Source organism: Manis javanica, chromosome 10, assembly GCF_040802235.1.
Source record: "Manis javanica isolate MJ-LG chromosome 10, MJ_LKY, whole genome shotgun sequence".
Classification (NCBI taxonomy): Eukaryota; Metazoa; Chordata; class Mammalia; order Pholidota; family Manidae; genus Manis; species Manis javanica.
In genome coordinates, this window is record NC_133165.1 from 91021071 (window position 1) to 91044062 (window position 22992).

The following is a 22992-nucleotide window of genomic DNA, read 5'->3' on the forward strand; positions in this document are numbered from 1 at the left end:
GCAAATCGGAGCCCAGCCTAAACTGGCTTTGGTGAGTCCAGAGGACCATTTCGGTTCAGAGGATATAGCTGGGCTGTGGGGTATCTGGAAGAAGTGTCACAGATGGTGCCTTTACTGTGTGGCCCAGTTCTGATGATCTGGTGCATTTTCAGAAGAATGTTGAAGATGAGGCTAATCACAGAGGTTTTAATTCATTGGAAACTAGAGGCATGAAGCATTTTTAAAGGTCAGTGAAAATGTCCAATATGTGAAAAAGAAGTTACAAGCTACAAAATAACAGAAAGAAACCTCAAAATGAAACAGTTTCAAAAGGGAAAGGATAAAAATTCCTTTTGCAGTCTAAAGAATGATATTTCATTTAGGATGAGATGTGAATACGTATGAATATGTTTGGTTCACTGTGAGACAGGACGTCCAGAGTCAGAGGGTCGGGGGCCTACAAAGCTCTTAGTATGGCCCAGAGCCTGGGGAGTATCAAGGGCAAACTACATGTGCTTCTTGGGTTTAAATTAACACTTTTTTCTGATTACAAGTTAACTGTCTCTGGTTTTGCCCCCTCTGCAAGGGATGCTAGTAATGCTGGATAAGGGAGAAAACTTCAATTTCAAGTGACAGTGACTTAACAGTGTCCTGAAATTCCCACCCTTGTCAGGCTGAGTGTGACTGGTTCAGCCGAATGTGCCTCTTTTTCTTAAGAGGACTGGGCTGTGTGGCTTCAGAGAGGAATTGCGGCAAGACAAAAGTGCTGAATCTAATCCTGGTACCAGTCTCTGAGCTCTGAACGACTCTTTGTGCAGGTTCTCCCCTTCCCCCTTTTAAAACTTGCAATTAACCCCGGGTAAGGACTCTTTATTGACATTTACTTGAGGGACCCATAATTTAAATGCACATTGGGAAACAAGAGAGACAGAAACTAGGAGTTTTGCCAGGCACCTGGGAACAGCTCTATATTATCACAGAATCTTCAAGTTGGAAGGGACTTGGGCAACCTTCTTGCTCAGCCCCAGCACTCCTCAGATGAGGGAAGGAAGCCCCAGAGGAGAAACGACTTACTCAAGGTTGTAGAGGTGATTTGTGGTAGAGAAAGATTAGCAGGCAGACTCCTGACCTTTTCTCTTACTCCTTGCTGACTGAGAGTGGAAGGGAAAATAAAGTCCACTTTGGTGTAGAAATGTTTTCTACTAAGAGGAGAATGAATCATTGGGATATATATATTTTTAACAATAATTCAGAGCAAACTATATGGAGTATGCAAGATACAGGGAAACAACGGGGGCTGTTTATATTCCTGGCTGTTTAACAAGTGTGTATGTATAGGAGCCTTTAGATTCTGCCTGTTTAATAAACTTGGTTATCTGATCTTAGTATCTCCCCAGCCATACCCTGCTAACTTGTATACCTTATAGTGTGTGAAATATCCATTCATTATTGTAGATAGAACCCTATTGTATATAGAGAAGAGCTGGTACATATATTTTTGCTAGGGGAATTGTCAAGGTGAACGTACTCTAGTCATTTATCCTCATTGCTAACAGGAATAGTGAGAGTTGGTGCTATAATGCCATTCTAGGAATGAAGAGCATTTTATAGTATGAAGTATTATTGACAGGTGAATGGATAAAGAAAATGTTGTGTATACATACATTAGAATTGCATGTGAATATATACATATATTAATACAATGGAATATTATTCAGCATTAAAAAAAAGAAAATCCTGCCATTCGTGACAACATGGATGAACCTAGAAGGCATTATGCTAAATGAAGTAAGCCAGACAGAGAGATAAATATTTCATGATCCTGCCTATATGTGGCATATGTTAATAAAAGAAAAAGTTGAACTCATGGTAAAAGAGAACAGAATGTTGGTTACCAAGGGCGTGGGCATAAGGGAAAAGGAGAAAAAAATAAAGTAAAAAAGAAAGGAAGTAGAATGGTGGTTGCCAGAGGCAGGGGGGAGGGGTCCTGGGGAGTCACTGTTTAACGGGTACTGAGTTCCAGGTCTGCAGCATGAAGGACTTGTGGAGATGGATGGGAGTGGTGGTTGTGCAGTATGAAATATGTAGTATCACTATATTGTACACTTACAAATGATTAAGATAGCAAGTTTTTTATGTTATGTGTATTTTAACACAATAAAAAAGAAATGACATACAGTGTTCCTCTATTTTTAATTTTTTATTCAACTTTCCAATAGCAAAACCCAGGAGTGGTAAAGCCTTAAAATGCTTCTCTTGAAGATAAAATGTTTAGTAATGGAGTAACTCTTAATTTTAGGAACCTCAGTGAAGGATTTTCATATGTGGTTTTACCTCATTTGTCTTCAAGTCATTTCACCATGTGTAAAGTTTGGCATCTAGTGCTGTATCGGCTGTTCTGCTCCAGCGGTTCTGCACTTCTCCTATTAGGTGTTCAATCGAGTTGGATGCTGCACGCCCGCCTTTTCCTAGAGCATATCTTTAGATTTCCGGGATGGAAAGCCCAGAAGCTCTCTACAGGGACCTCCTCTTGCTTTCAAGTCCCACCTGCTGTTTAGGCGAGGAAAACAGAATTCAATGGCAGGAGATGTTACGCAGGCCTAACAGTCTGCTTTTCAGAGATGTTATTTCTAAGGCATTGACAGAATGCCTTCAAACTCCTGAGCAAAGCTTGGGGAGATGGATTTTGTAAGAGGCAGAGTGTTTTCTTTAAAAAGCTCTGCAACAAACCCAAATTATCTTTTACAGACTGGAAGATAACAGTTTAACCAAGATAAAAAGCTATAAATGGTTATTTATCTACAATGGCTATTACTTTCGTACCAGGACATGATTTTCCACTAAGCCCAAAACTGTTCCAGAGAACTTTCTGATTTCTTTCCATTGAATGAAAATGCAGAGCTGTTTTTACCAATGTAATAGTGCTTCCTTTTCAACAAACAACAGAGCAAAAACCCTTGTTTTCTGTACTCTTGTCCCTATGTAACTTTGCTTTTATTGCACAATGGATGGCACAGTTGTCCTCTTCTTTGTGTTTTCAAAAGGCACAGGTTTTCTAAGTTGCTAGGAATGATCTAAATTTTAATTTATTTCATAACCTCAACTGAAATAATAAAATTACTGATTTTCTGTTCTTGAGGGATTTAGGGTTCTTGTAAAATGCACTTACCGCCTTTCTCTGGAACGTTAACTTTAATTTCCTCATTCAAAAAAAAAGGGAATAGCAGTATTACTTCAATTACTTCAGAGGGTTAGTGGAAAATAGTATGTGCTTGACAAAGTATATGTTGGTTTCCCATCTCTGCAAATGAGTGGAACACTTTGTTCAGTTGAAATCCACACTGGCTTAAGTTCATACCGTGATTGTGCACTTAAGGATAACTTCTTTCTTCCTGTAGACTCATCTTGAAAGTTTCATGGTTGCAAATGTTCAATATCTTTCTCCCTGCCTGCTATCAAGCAAGTCTGTTTTTAGTCCTGTTCTGTATGTTATTTACGATTATCATCATCAAACATGCTTCTGTGATTCCTTTTCAGTCCCCATGCAATGGAAACTAAGCTAAAAATTCAGTGAGGTCCATTTATGAAGCAATAAAAGAAAATTATTCATCAAATAAAATAAAGTATAAAATCAAAAGAGACTTACTTATTTAAACTGTTTATAACCAGGCAAACAAAGATAAAAATGATTTGACAGAACATGGGTATTGAAGCAATAAAACCTTTAAAGTGCCATTTGCACCCCAGATTAGACCCCACCTAGAAGTAATTTGGAATACAGTGAATCAGATTTACCTGCTGACTCATCATCTGGCAAGAGACTTTCAGTTTTTCCTTTCCTGTAGTTTGCTGATTTCCCTAGAACACTCACTAGCCTTCAGAGCAAGCAGGCTCCTATGGTAACCAGTCAACTAAATGGACCCCGTTGCCAGGAAAGGTACATGAAACAAAACCAAAACAAGGCAGACAGGAAGACAGGGGCTTCCCTAGTGGTTGAATTGAGAGATGTCAGGGGAAACATAAAAATACAATTACGGAACAGCTCAGTGTAATGTTTTAATATTGATAGAGACAACAATAGGAGTAAACTACATATTATATGGTAAAAGCTGCATCCTTTTTTCCCCTATTAATATTTTGCCTTTGGTCATGTTAAGTACAGGTTTCTGAAACACTGTTTAAAAACTAGCACCTTTTGAGAACCAGCCATTTGCCATGTATTTTACATGTAATTTTTAAAAAATCCTTACAGTCACTTTCAAGGTAAATATTGTTATGCTGGCTTTACAGATTCTTCCCAATTAAGTTTAGCTATTAGCTATCACTGATGATTCTCTCTCCACTTGGACCTTTTATCCTTATGGTCCAATAAGATCCCCTTATAGCTCTTAATATGTTTGTAATTATGCAGTTAATGATCATAATGCTTAAAGTTCACATTCCCTGGTGGGCTTACCAAGTGGAGAGACCATGTCTTATCACTGGCCTATCCCCAGGGCCTAGCATGGTACTTGGCACACCGTGAATGCTCAGTGGACACCTTGAAATGACCGACATGAGAAGAACAAGGCTCGCGGAAGGCTCCGCTGTGTGCAGCTGCTAAACCGCAGCGAGGGGCCTTTCCACTAAACGCTCAGTCTGGAATGTTTTTGCCTTCAGAATTTAGGGCACATAGACTGTACTATTAGGTATTAATTCTGTATCGTTAGGTATTAATCATATTTCATTTTAGTAATCTAAAAGGGAGGAATAATATCTTTCCTCCATTCAAAACAGGCAAACAAAAGTTCAGTACCTTGCCTAAAGTCACACACATTTTATAATAATAAATAGGTTGAGGATAATAATAATATTAACAATAATGAATTACAAAAATATGGCAGGTCTGGACTCTCACTTCCAGTTGCATACTCTTTAGACAAAGATTATTCCAAACTTTCCTTCACCATATTTGACTGATTTAAAAACAACTAGATTTCCAGTCAACCATAATTGTTTGTGTATTTATCAGTTTTTTTTTTTAAAGCAAGGTTTTTGGGGCCAGTGACTTTAACTTTGTCTTTTCTCTATATTCCCAGTTTAGATATTGGCACTTAGCAACTCAATGAATACTTGTTAAATAAATGAATTATGTTGCCAGTATCCTTATGATTGTGTCTACTGGGTAGTCTCTTTCCTCTTCTATTTATACCTATCAGAACGGTCTGAGTTGTGCTGTGGTTACAACCCCAAAATTTTAGGTTATTTTTCATTCACAATGTCAGGGAGGACTTTGCTTATCACTGTCACATGGGGACTGAAGTGGAAGAAGACAACACCATCTTATGACACTGCCATCTAATCACAGAGCTTCCAGGTTTACTGCAGCTGGAGATGAGAAAGAGCTGGTGAGTCCAGCACAGGCCATGAAAAGCCTGACTCAGAGTGCCATTCCATCCCTTTGGCCAGAGCTGTCACATGGACACACCTCACTCCAAGGGGTCTCACCCCCAAAGGAGGCAAATTAGATACTGGTGAACATTAACAATTGCAATCACACAACAATAACCTATGACCTCAGGCCTTGTGAAAGAAAGGAGCAAGATGGCAGATGAGAGGTCAAGGGAAAGAAAAGAGAGTGTCCAGAAAAAAGAAAAGGATGGATGATGAAGAGGAGAAAGAAAAATCTTGGCTGGTAGGGCTATCTTGGCAAGATTAGTTCCTGTTCCAACACAGAATTAAGCCCTCAAAGAAAGCAAAGCCTTGTCTTCTCAGTGCCTTTCCATTGCTCATCAGTTAGTAAGTTGATTGTTCTTATACCATTATGGATCACTTTTCTTTAGGAAAGACAATTACTGAAGTTTCCTGGATCATCTGTTATGCACAAAGTTTGGAATTATAAAGATTCCTGCCATCAACTTGAGGTAGGTGTGACAAATAGAAAATAAGAAACAGAGGTGTCTCTGACACTGGTATGCATTATTTCTTTCTTCATCTTTCTCTGGAATTATGTAAGGTCTCTTACCATTTATTTTCCTTCCTTGCTCTGGTAAACACCACAAAGTAAAGAATTATGGGTGTCTTATTCATGGTTGCATTCCCAGTCTATAATCATAGGTCTATAACTTATTCCCTTAGTCTATAAGCATAAGGCACATAGTTAGCAATCAATAAATATTTGTTCATTGATGGCTTGAAAGGGGCAAATAAGGGGAAAAGCAACAGTACTTGCAATTAAAGATTCATATCCTGAAGCAGGACCTTTGGAGGATTAAAGAAATATTGAGGTTGCCATTCATTTGATTAGTTGTGTTCTAGGCAAGTTAAGAAGGGAAGTTGGTTTTAATCTTTGGGTTGGCCGTTGGCAAGATCTGCTCAGTCATTTTCTTTCCCGTTGGTAGTTTGGGAGCCCCAGTAGTATAGCTTATGGCTGGCAGTCAATTAGTTGTGAATTTATTTTTAATCTTTAGCAAATGTCTCTTGTGAACAAGCACAGGATACATCATAATTACCATCAACTACTATCTTTTCAACTCTCCTGTGTGCCTGGCAAAGTACTGTGCAAAACAGAGAAAAAATATAGTTGCAGTACTAAAGAGCTAACAGAGCAAATAAAGATCATTAATTTTTTGCTATATTTAAAAAATAAGTATTTTGTGCAAGGGAGTGATTTATTTTCTGAAAAAATGCTTCATGGAGGGCTAGAGTTTTAAAGAAGGTAATGAGAGAAAGAGTAATAATAATAGAGCACATTAACACCAAAAGGTTCCTTTGATAATTGTACAAGTTTGGTAATTAGTAAATAATGTAATTACCATGTGTTGATGATATTTTGTTAAGAAGATAAAAGTGATAATTTTGGTAACATACTAGTATGTTGATGGCTCATTTAACTGCCCAAATGCTGTAGAATATATCTCAAAATATATTGCTAGCCAATGTATAACTATGAGGTTCTTTGACTCATTGAGAAGTGAAAGAAGGGAATAGTATCTATGTATGTTAGGTGTAGAAGCCCTTTTCTCATTACCCAATCAGTAATAAATGTCCACCTGGATTCTAAAAACACTTTTGAAAAGATACCTCCCCTAGATTTCAGATATGATTTTGGTGGCATTGACTTTATCTGTGAATAGAAATTCTCCAATTTAAATTGTTAATGAAACTAACATACTTGAGAACAAATGGATAATTGATTTAACTAATTGTTAATTTGAAACGGGATTATTTTTTACATACTTCAGGGCATGTACTTGGTTATATTGTGTGTAGATACCAACTAATTTACTGACTGTTGAGATTAATGAACTCTGGGTATCATTATGATACTGCATTTGCCCATCACAGTCCAAGGATATTTATTGGACAGAAATATCTAGGTATCACTTAAAAATTGGTAAAAGCAAGTGGCTGTAAAAAAGCAACACCTCAGATAAAGGGCTAGATCACCTCAGATAAAGGGCTAGATCATCATCATTCTTTTCCTTTTCTTACCCCACTGAAAATATTCCATTTCTTCCCAATGCTTGGAAAATACCCATTTTTTATTTATTTGCCCCAGAAAAAGAATCAAACTGAACCTAACTGTGTGAATGATATGAAGGGCAGGCAATCCTGAGGTTGGTTCCATGGACAATTGGAGATTCCAGAAAAGCCGCAAAGATAAGAAAGAACAGAGTTACCATGATTAACAGCTTTAGGAAAAGAAAAAGATGAATAAACTGTTTTTCCCAAGCCGAGGATGTAACACAGAAATATTTAGACTCTCTAGAATTTTACATTTCCATATCTTTTTAAATAAGAGGCTCAGAGGTACACTTTTTTATGTGCAGCTGTGATGAGATTTAATGCAGAACACAACATTCTGTTATTTCAGAAATGTGACTAAAAAGAGAAAAATATCTGTTTAGAACAAAATAAAGCACACAACTCAAAGCCATACAAAGGCAAATGTATGTGAATGTGAGCACATTTCAACTTTTTAGAATTAGACTAATGGTGACGGAGACAGCTGGGCTGCTTGGGAGGTGCAGTCCCCTTGCTTCCGTAGTGACACTGAGGTCACTTTCCCTAATTTGTTAAAGCATGATCTTCCCACAGCTTCTATTTTTCTTCACCCTTAGGGAAATAGTGTAATGTTCAGAGGCAGGAGGCTGGGCATCAGAAAGACTAAGAGTTCTGGAAACCATCAGCCCTAGATTGGATTCCTAATTCTACAATTTCCTCACCATGTGACCTTAAGTTCTCTGAGCCCCAATTTCTTTACCTGTAAAACAGAAAAAATAATATTTTTCTTACAGGAATTTTGTGAGGGTTGAATGAGAAAATATATGAAATATTTTTGGTAGAGTGACTCGATAGCATGTGTTGACATAAAGTGATCAGTTGTGAGTTATATTTGCTCATTGATTCATTCATTTATTTATGCATCTACTTAACAAATATGAATGAACCCCTATTATGTGTTAGGTACTGAGTTTAGAATGGTGGGTTAGATAGACATGGTTCCTGCCCTTACCAAGTTATAGAATTATGGATGAAAATTACAAACAGGTAAACAGTAATTACATTACAGTGAGATACAATGGGTTCCAAGTAATTTATAAGAACTATACTGAAGTTTGAGGACAACTTGCTTTTATATTTAAGTTGGGATGTATTGAAAATAATACTTATAATTTTACTAATTTATTTATAGTCCATTATGCTTTTATTCTCCTCAAAAGAAGTGGAGGTAGAAACACTATGCAGGAATATATTTCCCAGGAGTACCATAGGCTAATCCAGTATACAGGTAGTGCTAAGTAGAAAGTAATTATGGTGGTGGTGATGATTATGATGACAAAAGCACCTTGAAACAATGCTACCAACAATGCAAAATCCTGGCAATGTTTTATTGAGGTTGTATGTTAGAAAAATCAATTATAGGACACTGCAATAATTCTCTGTTTTTCTGTGAACTCTAATTACAGAAAGCAGGCTTTTATGCCCCCTCAAAAATATCATTGTATGTATTATAAATGAAACTTTAGAAATACAACCAATATTAAGAAAGTTAATCCTTTTAAAATATATCTTTCTCATATAAATACTTCATGTAGATGCAGTGTTTGGGGGACTTTAAGAAACGATTTCGGAGCTCACAGCATCCTTGTCTGGTAGGGGCAGGCCAGGTGTCACTGCTGGACTTCCTGTCTGTGGCTCTATCTCAGGGCATTTGGTGTATCACAGTCCCCTTGGCAAACAGGCAGCAGAGACACACACATGAAGAGTACCTCATGAACTGGCGTGGCATGAACACCACCTGCTGCCTCTAGGCTCCTCGTACTCAAATGGCAAGTAATATCCCCTTACTTGATGCCAGCAACATTATTCAGAGTCTTCTGCAGCCACAAAAGGCTGAATTGCTAGAATTTTCTCAAAGAAATTTGAGGTTATGGAAATTCCAGGGTGAAGGAGGCAGGGGCATAATCCATATTCTCTAAGAGGATACAGGTAGGAAGGACCTGTCATATAATTCTGGGGTGGTTTGGTAACTTATCTTTCCAGTACCATATTGTTCTCAGAAATATGAGATAGGCTCCTCTAGCACAGATAATAAAGTATGCAATACTTTTTCTGAAACTCACAGAGACCAGCTATAGCCACATTCTTTTCTATTGCCCTTTCTCTTTTAGACTGTAGCATCTCACCATTAGGCAGAGATCACTGTAGATTGTGTGTTTTTATGAAGACCAGATAATATTCTGGATCTAATTTTGTACTAGGTCATATTTTCAGGAATTTTCTACCATTAGGACCCACAAAGTTGGGAAATAAATGCCTAGGTAACATATAGATGTATCATCATTTATAAGAGCTTTTTATTGTGGAAGTTTTTAACTTCTATAAAAGTTGGCAGAATTGTATAATGAATTAGTGTGTACCCATCATCTAGGGTCAACAATTACCTACTCATGACCAAAAAATTTTCATCTATACTCCCATCTACATCTAACTTCCATATTATTTTGAAGCAATGAACATCATATGATTTCATTCATAAATATTAAGTATGTATTGCTAAAAGATAAGGACTGTTTTTATTATAACCACAATACCAGTGTCAAAGCTAAAAAATTAATAATTCATTAATATCATAAAACATCCAATATTCAAATTTCCAACTGTCTTTCAATGTCATAATTTTTTACAGTTTTTTAAAATCACAATCCAAGTCACTCCACCCAGTGTGATTGGTTGATAAGTCTTATAAACTTCTAAATTATAGGTGCTCTCTTCATTTTTTTCCCCCTTCTAGAAGGTTTATTTGTAGAAGAAACTGGGCATTTTTTTTTCTTGGAGGGTTTCTCTGAACTGTGCTTATTGCATCTCTGAAGATCAACCTGTGCAGATCAACAGGTTTCTCAATCTTTGCCTTTAAAAAAGGCAAAATATATTATATTAGTTCATATTGATACTTCCAGTTCAAATATAGAAATATTAGCTTTTACATTTAATTTCTCCTATCTTACACCTGTATTCCCTTTCATCCACAATGAGACTCAGGAATGACTGAATTAGAAATACCATACAATTTTTCATCTGTTTTATTCCACAATATTGATATTTTACATTAGCCTTAGATTAGCAATACCAATACTATCAACACAATAGTGCCACAATATTATCACTGAAACTATTAAAACAATTTTGTTTTGCAATATTTTTTGTTCTCAGGTACATTCCACTAGGGATATCATATAAATGATCATGTTTTAAAGTCACTTATAATAGTGTTCTCCGTGCAGTTTTGCCAACAACTGGACACATAATTATATTTTTAAATTTTGTTTCATTTTTACAAATTGTTTAAAATCTCTTTTGTAATTATTGAGAAGCATTCACAGGTTCCAAGTCAAGTATTCTAAATGAGTATTAAACTAAAGTTAGTTTCTGTTCCTGACCCTCTCCATTTAGATAACTATTTTTAATTTTGTTTAATTACTCTTGCTTTTTTTATAGGCTGATTATGTATTTTTTCACATTCCTTCTTTTGTGTGTTCCCTTTTCTTAAATCAATAGATGCATGCTTTGCATATTTTCCCCTTTTCCCATAAGATATGTCTTTATGTGGCCCATTTTATTTACTTATTTTTCAAGTAAATTTTTATTGAGGAAGTTTAGTCCTTTTTTAAAATAGTTGCCTTTATAGAAGTAGTTAAAAAAATACCCAGAGTCAACCAAGATGGCAATATAGGAGGCTAATGAACTTCCCTCCTTCCACAGATACAGTGAATATACAGCTACACATGGAGCAAGTACCTCTAAAGGAAATCCAGAACAAGCTGAGCGACTCCTACACATCAGGCGAATGAGAAAATAAGCACAGTGAAATGGGCAGGAAAAGCTGAGACACACTCTCACCACAATAAGAAACACTGGACTTGAGCTACGTATTAGACCAGATAATGCTAACAGACATATGCAGAGCATTCCATCCAACAGCACCAGAATAAACAGTCTCAAGTGCACATGAAACATAGTCCAAGATAGATTGTATGTTAGGCCATAAAACAAGTTTTAATAAATTTAAGAAAACTGACATCATGTCAAGCATCTTTTGACAACAATGACATGAAACTAGAAATGAATTATAAGAACAAAATTGGACAATCCATCAATATGTGAAGATTATAAAACATGCTCCTGAATAAACAATGGGTTAATAAATGAAAAGAGAAAAAAAAATCTTGAGACAAATGAAAATAGAAACACAATGTGTCAAAATGTATGGGATACAGCAAAAACAGTTCTAAAGAGGTAAATTTATAGTGAAAACCTCTTACTTTAAGAAGAAAGATCACAAATAAATTACCTGATTTTACACCTCAAGGAACTAGAAAAAGAAGAACAAATGAAACCAGAGTTAGAAGGAAGGCAATAACAAAGATCAGAATAGAAACAAATGAAATAGAGACTAAAAAGACTATAGAAAAGAACAATGAAACTAAGAGCTGTTTTTTTGGAAAGAGAAACAAAAAAGAAAAAAAATATTTAGCTAGACTTACTGAGAAAAAAAGAGGTGACTCTTTAATAAATTGTAAATGATAGAGGAGACATTACAACAGACACCACATAAATTAGAAAGAAAAATAAGATACTACTGTGTACAATTATACACCAACAAATTGGACAACCTAGAAGAAATGGATATATACCTGGAAACATACAGTATACCAAGACTGAGTCATGAGGAAATAGAAAATCTGAACAGACTAATTACTAGTAAGGACACTGAATCACTAATCAAACACCCCTCAACAAAGAAATGTTCAGGAGCAGATGGCTTTATTGGTGAATTCTACCAAATATTTAAACAAAAATTAATACCAATCATTTTCAAACTCTTCCAAAAAACAGAATGAGAGGGAGCACTTCTAAACTCATTTTATAAGGCTGGCATTACAAGGCTACCAGAGCCAAAGGAGAAAACTACAGGGAAAGAAAATTAGAGGCCAACATCCCTGATAAACATATATACAAAAATCTCCAAGAAAATATTAGCAAAGCAAATTTAATAGTACATTAAAAGGACCATACACCATATCAAGTGGAATTTATTCCAGGGATGAAAGAATGGTTCAACATCTGCAAATAAATAAGTGTAGTACACCTTATTAAAAAATGAAGGACAAAGATAACACGATCATCTCAATAGACACAGAAAAGTATGTGACAAAAATTCAACATTCTTTCGAGATAAAAATCCTCAACAGATTATACCTAGAGACAATGTACCTCAACATAATAAAGGCATATATAGTAAAATCATGGCTAATAAACTCAACAGTGAAAAACTGAAAGCTTTTCCTCTAAAATCAGTAACAATACAAGAATAATCACTCTCACTGTTTTTATTCAACATAGTACTGGAAGTCCTAGCCAGAGCAATTAGACAAGAAAAGGCACTAAGAAGCATACAAATCAGTAAGTAAGAAATACAGTTGTCTTTATTTGCATAATATCATATTTAGAAAACCCCAAAAACTCCACCAGAAAACTTAGAACTAATAAATGAATTCAGTAAATTTGCACAATCCAAAATCAATACATAAGAATCACACTTCTGTTTACTAAGAATGAACATGAAAGACAGAAATTAACAAAACAATCCCATTTATAATAGCATCAAAAAGAATAAAATTAAATTTAGTCAAGGAGGTAGTGGATTTATACACTGAAAACTATAAGACATTGATGAAAGAAACCGAAGAAGACACAAATAAATGAAAGATACTCTGTGTTCATAGATTGAAACAATTAATGTTGTTAAAATGCCCATACTACCCAAAGTTATCTATAAGCAATCCTTATAAACATTTCAATGGTATTTTCCACAGAAATAAAAAAACAGCCCTAAAATTTGTATGGAACCACAAAAGACCCTGAATAGCCAAAGCAATCTTGCAAAAGAATAAGAAAGTTTGGAGGCATCACACTTCCTGATTTTAAACAATGTTAGAAAGATATAGTAATGAAAATCGTATGATTTGGCAAAGTCACATACATCAATGGAACATCACATAGATCAAAGAAACAGAATAGAAAGCTCAGAAATAAACATGTGTATATGGTCAATTTTTGACAAGAGGGCCAAGAATATATAATGAGGAAAGGGAAGTTTCTTTAACAAATGGTATTGGGAAAACTGGACAGCCGCATGCAAAAGAGTGAAACTGGACACTTGTTTTACACTATACACAAAGTCAGCTCAAAATGGATTAAAGATTTAAAAGTAAGACCTGAACTATAAAAGTCCTACAAGAAAATACAGGGGGTAAGCTCCTTGCCATTGGTCTTGGTGATGGTTTTTTGCTTTTGACACCACAAACAAAAGCAATAAAAGCAAAAATAAGGTAAGTGGGACTACATCAATTAAAAAGGTTCTGTACAGCAAAGGAAAATATCAACAAAATGAAAAGGCAAACTATGGAACAGGAGAAAATATTTCAAACCAAATATCCATTAAGGGGTTAATATCTAAAATATACAAGGAACTCATACAACTCAATAGCCAAACAACCATTCCAAACAAAAACCAAATTAAAAATAGGTGAAGGATCTGAAAAGACATTTTTCCAAAGAAGACACACAGTGTTTGACAGGTACATGAAAAGTTGCTCAACATTACTAATCATCTGGGAAACAGAAGTCAAAACCACAATGAAATATCCCCTAATACCTGTTAGGATAGCTATTATAAAACAGACATGAGAGATAATAGAAACTCTTGTATACCATTAGTGGGAAGGTAATCTGGCAGGTTCCTCAAGTAATTAAAAAAAGAACTATTATATGATTCATCAATCTGACTTCTGGGTCTACATCCAAAGGAAATAAAATAATTATCTCAAAGATTGATCTGCATTCCCATGTTCACTGCAGCATGAACTCCTAACAGCCAAGGTATGGAAACAACCTATTTGTTGATTAATGAGTGATGGATAAAGAAAATGTGGTATGTATACAATGGAATATTATTCAGCCTTAAAAAAGGAAGGAAATCCTATCATTTGGGACAATATGAATGAAACTGGAGGAGATAATGTTAAGTGAAATAAGCCAGAGAGAGAAACACAAATACTGCATGGCATTGCTTATATGTAGAATTTTTTTTAAAAAGTTGAATTTATAGAAATAGAGAATAGAAAAATGGTTGCCAAGGGCTGGGTTGTGGGGGAAACAGAAAGAGGTTGGTAAGTTTAAAATGGATAAGTTCCTAGGATCTAATGTACAACCTGGCAGCTACAGTTGATAACACTGTATCATATAACTGAAGTTTGCTCTCATAGTAGAACTGAGAGTCCAAAAAATGGTGAATATGTGAAGTGATGGATGTGTTAATCAACTTGATGGGGAAATCCTTTTACAATGTATATGTATATCAAATCATAATGCTGTATACTTTAAATATCCCATAAATTCATTTGTCAATTATACTTCAGTAAAGCTGAAAAAAAGAACCCATTCCTTTCCTCTTTTCTCCCCCTCCTTGATTGTTTATTGAGTCCCTACTATGAGATACATTGATATTAGCTAGTATTCTGCATCCTCCAATAGCATTTGACTTAAGATCTTCTGCTTTCAATGAATAGTGACAAGATAATCGATAAGCTTATTATGTTTTTCAGAGAGTTTCCCCATTTCTTCCTCCCATTTTTAATAGCTGTGCTATGTATTATCAGAGCACATATCAATTACATAATATATTTTCTCTCTTACAGTTTTTATTTTATCACCTACCAACAAATATAGTGGCTTGGACTCTTCTTCTTGGATTTTTGGGATTCAGGGGTTATCTTGTCATTTAGTTTTCTTGTAGATGTTTTGGCATTTCAATTGCTATGTCTATTTTTAAGGGAGATTAAAAAGCTATGCCACTAACAGCATCTTCTGAATTCCCAATGTCGCTTGAGTATTTAGTGGTTTTCTCTTAACTGTTTATTTCACATATGCTGTATTATTTTCAGTTCATATTTTTTCAGGATGCATAATTTTTTAGGAATGCATATATGACATCACATCAGAGATGTCAATAGTGGCAGCATGTATTATTCAGATTTGAGCAGACATTACTTTGGAAGAAATAGCAATATTTTAAATTACTTTGAGCATATATTAGTAAGTAAAGTATTATTTCTATATTGTTTTCAATTTTGCATTTCCAGAAAATGGTATATTCTTTGGGTATATAAATATTAAATATGTACATACATTTAAGGATGGGGAGGATGAGGAGAAAAGGTAATATTATACCAATATAATGTGCTTTACTCATGACTTCAACTTTGTTCAGATATTTTATCAGTTCTTAGATGAGTAATAAAGCTCTGGATTTAGGATCATTAGTATTTATAATGAGATTTCTTCCTTTAAGCAAATCCCTTATTTTAGAAGAAAAGTAAAACATTAACTCTTAGGAATCATTATGCAATAACTCAGAGAACAGTAAAATTTTATGGGAGTTGGTCCAAGTCCAGTGACCTTCTGGTTTGTGAAAAGTTCAGTGAAAATTCAGCAAATGGCTCATGTAATGGGAGGTTTAAGTCATAAAAAGGGGGAGATGAAAAGATGGAGATACCTCACCACTACCATATACATAGTGGGTTTTTGGTGATGTGTTAGGTTATAGTGTTGTGTTCATTATAGGCATAGGCAGAACATCATAATTGTATAGGGGCACTTTTATTGTTAAAAAAATTATGGTGGTAGCCTTCAGGGCCTACAAAGAACTTGGGAGATATTATTATACATATTGTTTTTTCTAATAATCCTCATCTTTGCTCCCTTGGTGCTTAGAAAAAAAACTCCAGTAGAGCAATGTGAACTACCAGGCATCAGGTTCTTACCATTCAGCTAGAGCTAGGTGTGCTACAGACATGTGTCTCGTTTGGTCCTTGCATTTGTGAGAGACAGATGTGGGGAAAGTGATCTGCAGAGAAGTTAGATGACTTGCTTAAAGCCACAGAGCTAGTAAATTGTGGAGTCTGGGTGTGAACTCAGGTCAGTCTGATTTTGACCTGTGATCTCAGCTATTGTATGCATGCATTCAAAAAACCACATCATTCAATGGGGGCAGGTGAAGCTTTCAGAGGGCTATTATTCCTGTCCAAGCGGAATTCCACTTAGGGAGCCTGGAGGTGCATACACCATGCAGAAAATTCAGTGCTTGTCTGAGGATATCACAGTCCCCATTCTGCTGACATTCAGCAGAGGATCAACTCAGTTGATCAGATGACTCAGTTCAGCAAGCTCTTCTAAGTGCCACACAATGTGCCAGAGTTAAAAATAAATGAGACACCGTTTCCGCTGTTGGGCTCAGTAGAGAGGCAGGGTACATAAACAGGTGAACACATGCTAAACAAAAGTAGAAGCTCATTGCTAGAGAATTGCCAAGGAAATCTTCAAGCTGCAAGTCGGGAAAGTGAGTAGGAGGGTGGTGAGTGGTGGGAGGTTCTCTATGGAGTGATGAACTCCTCTGGTTTGCCTAGGGCATTCCCACTGTTAGTACTGAAGATCCCACGTTTCTGGAAATACCACAGTCCTGGGCAAACCAGAGTCCCTGGTCATGTAGGTTCTGCTGGTTTGGAGCGTTAACAATTTTCCATTAGGAAACTAGTGAATCCCTAGTTATTCCTACTAGGGAAATCAACATTTATGATCATCTCCATCCTGAAAACGATGGTTTAATTTTTCTGTGGGCAAGATTTTATGTAGGTGAGTTTGATTTGCTGCCTTATTCAAATAGTGAGTTCAATGAGTTTGCTTTCTTATCTGGCTGGAACCCATATTGTCATCAAAGACTTTATGAACTCCAACTGTGAAGACTGAGGCAGGCTTATGTGGGCCCAGTCTGGGGAACAGGTACACATACACAGACTACTTGGGTGGAAGCAACTGGTTAATGAATAAGGAGCTAAGTTAGTGAGGCTCTGAGTTCAAAAGTCAGCTGGCAGGGTTTCAACAAGGCATCATTGCTAAAGCAGGCCTAGGATTGTAATCACATCTTAACGCCCGCAGGGTCACCAAGTTGAATGCACCCACTTGCAGCTCACAGGGCATAGGGCTTGTCATAGGCTTCACCAAGGGCTTTCTTTTATTATTTTGGACTTGTGGTATTATTTTACTATTTTATGACAAGGCTTGGCTATCATATCACCACTATAAAAATATGTTTGAAAACTTAGACAATTGCCTTTTGAGGTATTAAAGCACATGATTAAAATTTTATTTTTCTTTCTCCCTTTCTCCTTTCTTCCCTCCCTTCCCCCCTCCTCATTCCATCTCTTCCTCCTTTCCCTCTTTCACTCCCCTCCTGTCTCCTGGTCTACCTCTCACTCTCTGCCTCACCGTCCCTTTCCCCTGCTTCTGTTCCTCCATTTCTCTTTTATCTCTTCTCCCACCCACCCTCCTTGAAGGAACAGGGACTTTGAATCTCTTCAGGTGCAGGACTCATCCACTCTTCACGGGCTTCTTATCAAAGACTTGACCTGGCTTGAAGTTGCTGAGAACGGAACTGAAGTTTTGTTTTCACTGATGTAGTAAGAAGTCTTCCTGAATATCTCACAGCACAGGAAGTAGATGAAAAGTAGACTGGCCAACAAGAACTGACAGGTATGCCTCCTTGCTTTTCTACAGAATGTATGGGTCTGATTTTCTAATGCCTGGGTGCTTCCTCAGGGCCCTTACATGATAATATTGGGAAAAAATGGCACGAACTCTTTTGCATTAGGAGAAAAAAAGAAGGAGCTGGATACTGAGGAAAATAAAAGGGCTTTGTTTTGTTTCTGAGGGTGAGAGAATTGGGAAGAGAAGGCAATGAAGAGGAGTGAAGCTCGGAAACTGGGGCAATTCTAATACTCGAGCCCCATCCCTAAGTTAATTCCAAAATTTTTGGTGGTTCCAGAAGTGCTAGGGCCACTGACCCAGGAATAAGGCTGCATTAAAGGCCCTCATGTGAATGACCTAGGTCAGCTTGATTAGAAAACCCTTCCCAGTAACCCATCTTGGAAACCTACTGGCAGCTCTGGTTGCCCCAACACAACAGCAGACACTTCATCTGACCTGTTTCTCAAAGCCCCCTGTGAGTCATCCCTCCACCTCATGAAGACAAACTCTAGCACGGCCACAGAGAGAGCACTTAGCAACGACTAGACCCAGATGGCAGTAGAAGGTACCTGTCACCCGGGTACCACCACACGTCTTGAGAGAGCTGTGCAGGGAGGGGCGTGGCCACATCTCTACAGACTGAACAGAATGAGACTCATGCACCTTTACACAGATTGTCTGTATTAGGAGTACATGGGAGACTGGAACCTAGTAATGGAAAAGAAGAGATGAAATTTTAACTCTATTGTCCTACAGAGGGCACTTCTTTGTGAAGTTGGTAATTAGCTGAAACTCTCATCTTTGATTTATGATCTCTTTGATTCTCTCGTAGTAATTCTTTCATTCTATTATTTAGGAGGCTGGTATACTTCTAGGGAGGAGAAAGAGTCTTTAAAATAAATATTATATTCAATTTTAACCTATTCGACTTTTAAGACCAATTTCACCTAAACCTCCCAACCTCCCACCTCATACCTATCTCTGACCAAGCTTGGGATCTGAACTGATTGAATTCAGACGTCTGCTAGTGTCCTGCAGATCACGCACAGAGCTTGAGGGAGCAGGTCTGAATCAGAGGAACTTTTCTCTACTTGCGCACCATGTCATGTGAGCCGTGATACTCCAGTACCTGCACACTCTACCCTCATAAAAAATATACTGCCTAACCTGTTTAACCAGGCAGGCATCCAGAAAGTGACCTTTCTTTTTTTTCCTTTAAACCATAGATTCTTGACCAAATTTTAAAAGAAGAAAATCAGTTCCTTGCCAAGGGACTTTATGACTGTGTGTTATTAGCCCATAAACCAAGTAACTGTGAAAAAGAGTTGTTTCACATCTTTACTGGGAGAGCAATGGAATGTCCAGTCAACATACAGAAATTATTTTATATTCACAATTTTAACTCTAGCGACAATGGAAAAATTTCTCCTCTGCCATGGAACATTGTTACATTTTATTTAACTTCTCTGTAGGATGCCTGCCTGAGAAAAATACCACCTCAAACTAAAGTACATTTTCTGAGCTACAGCATAAGAAATATTGGACAAAGAAGATAATGAGGAAACAAAAGGCATGATACTGATATCTTTCAACTAATTTCTAGGATGTCCTCTTGTGCTGTGCATAAACCCTTAATTAGTATCTGTTTTAGGTAATGAACTAGAAACAAACGTCATCTCACTTAGGGGAGAAGAAGTGAATAAAATACTGAAATGCCTCCCTTTCTTTCCACCCATTTACACATTTTCTTCCTGGGAACATGTAGTATCCAACTAAAAACTAAGACACAAACCAAAATCAAGGCGTGGGTCTGAGATCCTATGGAAACAGTATGCTAACATGTACTTGTCATTGATATCCTCAATCCAAATATTTTAAAATTCAAGACAATATTAAATTTTTCTCTCAGGTAGTCTATCCAGAAACATGACACAAACAACTCATATAAGTGAGCTGTTAAAAAAAATTGTACAAAAATACTGAGTATTCACTCATCTTATTTAAAAGCTCTAATAACATTCTTTGCTGATAACATAACTTATTGACATATTTATTCCTGGTATCAAGTGTTATATAAAAAGCAGGGGTTGTGCTAAGGAAAGCTAAATGATGATTAAAAATTTAGAATTGTTTTTCTTAAAGAATCTAATCAAAATCAATTTTTCAAGGGATACAAATCCTGAAAACACAGGAAGAAGATGCAGGTAAATTACAGTGGTGGGGTTTTTCTTCCTTATTTTTCAGCACTGGACAGCACAGTTTCGTGTGGGGAGATGGAATGCAATTCTTTACAAGGCTTGAACACTTTTGAAAATGCTTTGAGTGCTACCAATTCTGCTTATGCACACACTAAGAATAGATATTGTTAATAAAGTGGCATCTCATCTTGTTGCAATAGACATAAAATATCTTACAAAGAATTCAAAGGCAGTTTATGATGGGAAAATAAAGCCTTTGTAGTGGCAGTATATAGATCAACAGAATAGATTTGGAAAAGTCAACTAGGTGCAAAAAAAAAATCTTAGTTTCGCTGAGTCTACAAAGGTTCATCATACTTTATACTCCTTGAGGAAAACGAAAAGACTGTAATAGCTTTGATGAGGGGAGTGGGGCATGAAAGCAGAGAAAGGTGAAATGGCTGGTCTTCTTTTCTCCTTCCCTCCCTGCCTCCCTCCTTCTCTTTCTTCTCTCCTTCCTTCCTGCCAGTCTGCCTTTTTTCCTTCATTCCTTTTTCAACAAACACTTCTCAAGCACCTATAACATGCATCATGTTAGGCCTACTGTGGGTGAAAGGTGACTGGAGAGCAGGTGTTTACAAAGGCAGAGAGGAGAGCTGTCTGGAAAGACAGTCTGAGTCTGTGCTGGGGAGGATGCCGAATGTCAGATTAAATTATGACAATAGCTGCATGGCTCTTCTAAATGTTTTAGATATTTTGACTTAATTCTTTCATTTCCTTATGAGGTGTAAATGCTATTATTAACTCCCTTTCATAGGTAAGGAAACTGAGGCGCAAAAGAACTTAAATAGCTTGCCCAGGGTCTCCCTGAGGTATGTGGCAGTACTAGAATTTGAATTTTAAGCAGTCTGTTACTACAGTGTGTGCTTTTAACCATGATGCTGTGCTGTGAATTGATTTCAACTTTATTTTGCAGGTAATCAGGAGCCATTTTGCTCTTGGGCTTAGTTTATTAAGTCAGTTCCCTAACCTATAAAGTAAGGCTTCTAATAATTAAAAAAAAAAACTCAGAGGGTTGTAGTGAGAATTAAATAATATATGGGAAATTGTTTTGAAAAGTTGTAATGTACCACATGGCATTATTGATGTTATAGTCTAGTAGTAAATGTAAAGCAAATATTCAAATAAATAAATCACTGTTGAACAATGGGCACAATCTTTACCCTTACTGACTTACCAGCCAAATCTCAGCCTTGATTAAATGAATGAAAAAACATTAGAAAAGGAAGACAAGTTTTGAGTTAGAGGGGATAATGATGGCCATAATACTGCTGCTGCTGAGAAACTATAATCTATGTAATGAATATTGCTGAGTGTCTGTTCTGTCCACAGAACAAGGTGTCTGCCTTCGCGTGCTGGCACTCTATGCTCACTGAGAGTCATACAACACTCCATGGCTCATCAAAGGCACTTTATTTCTTTGTTATGATTATCCCCTGAAAAATTCATATGGGAGGTGAAATTATTCTTGTTTTATAGATCAGGAGTTTGAGGCTCAGGGAACTTGAGTGACTTCTCCAATGCGACCCAAGTGGAATGTAGAAGAGTCAGGACTCAAAACCAGATCTCTTGCTGTCCAGACTTTCTGCAAGACTAGGCTGCCTCATAATAGTTAGTAATTGAGCACTTACTGTATGCCAGACATTGTTCTAGGGTGTCACACAGATTAGCCTATTCAAAACTTAAAACCCCTGCAGGATATATCCTATGTTGTTTCTGTGAAATACCGTCTTGTGTGTTAAGGTAAGATCTGCTGAGACACATGGGTAGGTTGTTCTTCGCCTGGTATTGCTGCTACAAAGACATTCCATTCTATGATTAATGTGTCTGCACACTGGAGATGAGGGAGCTGGCTTTGAACAGGAAAGCCTCTCAGAGCTGGTATGATAGTAACAGTTGGAGAAAATGTTCCTTTTTTTTCTAAGGGAGAAGAAAGATTAGCTCTGTCTACAGGTTGGAACTCTCTTCTGAGAACCGAAACTGTGTTCCTTCCATAGCATAGTAGCCTGTCTGGATTCCTAGGGAGTGAATTTCATGGCTACTAAGTCTGCCTTCTTAGCCTGCCTCTTTCACAATCGAGATGTAGGAAAGCTGAGATGACTCCCTCCTCACCTGATACACTGGCCTGAGTCAGGCTAGAACATAAATAGCAGAAAATGCTCTGAGTGAGTGAGGACACCCAGCTGGAACCTGAAACCTGCACCCTTTGACCTTGTTATTGGTAAATGTTCTTTTAAAAAAACGTTTAAAACGTTCTTGTTTTTTAAAAAAGGATTGTTCAAGGGGACAGTGAAACCTGAAAGCTGAAAACAATTAAGCAGTCATAAGAAGAAAGTTAGAATATAAACTCTAGGACACTTATATGAGGTCTTCATGGGGGAAAAGGTCAGCCTGTGTTTAATAGCGATGATTTTCTAAAGGCACTTAATAGAAAAGAACAACTATTAAGACATTTGATCTGTTTCTCATTCTAACCCCCCAACCCTGCCACCCTAGGACCTCACCGTGGAATGCACACCTCAAAGCAGGCAGCTCAGACTGGCCTGATGGTTCACACTTCTATCAATGAAGAATTGAGAATTTCAGTCTCATACACCCAGCAAAATTACATGCTTTGAGTTTGGAGAATCAGTACTTACTTTTTTTC

The 22992-nt window shown here is 36.8% G+C and overlaps 1 long non-coding RNA gene across 1 annotated transcript in view; it reads left to right on the forward strand.

Annotated features, from left to right (window-relative positions):
• Positions 1-17732: 17732 nt before the first annotated feature.
• LOC140843814 (uncharacterized) overlaps positions 17733-22992 on the forward strand; it is a 68510-nt gene continuing 63250 nt past the window's right edge. The window contains exon 1 of the long non-coding RNA XR_012121771.1: positions 17733-18114. This is a non-coding gene — a long non-coding RNA (uncharacterized lncRNA). The remainder of the gene's footprint in view (positions 18115-22992) is intronic.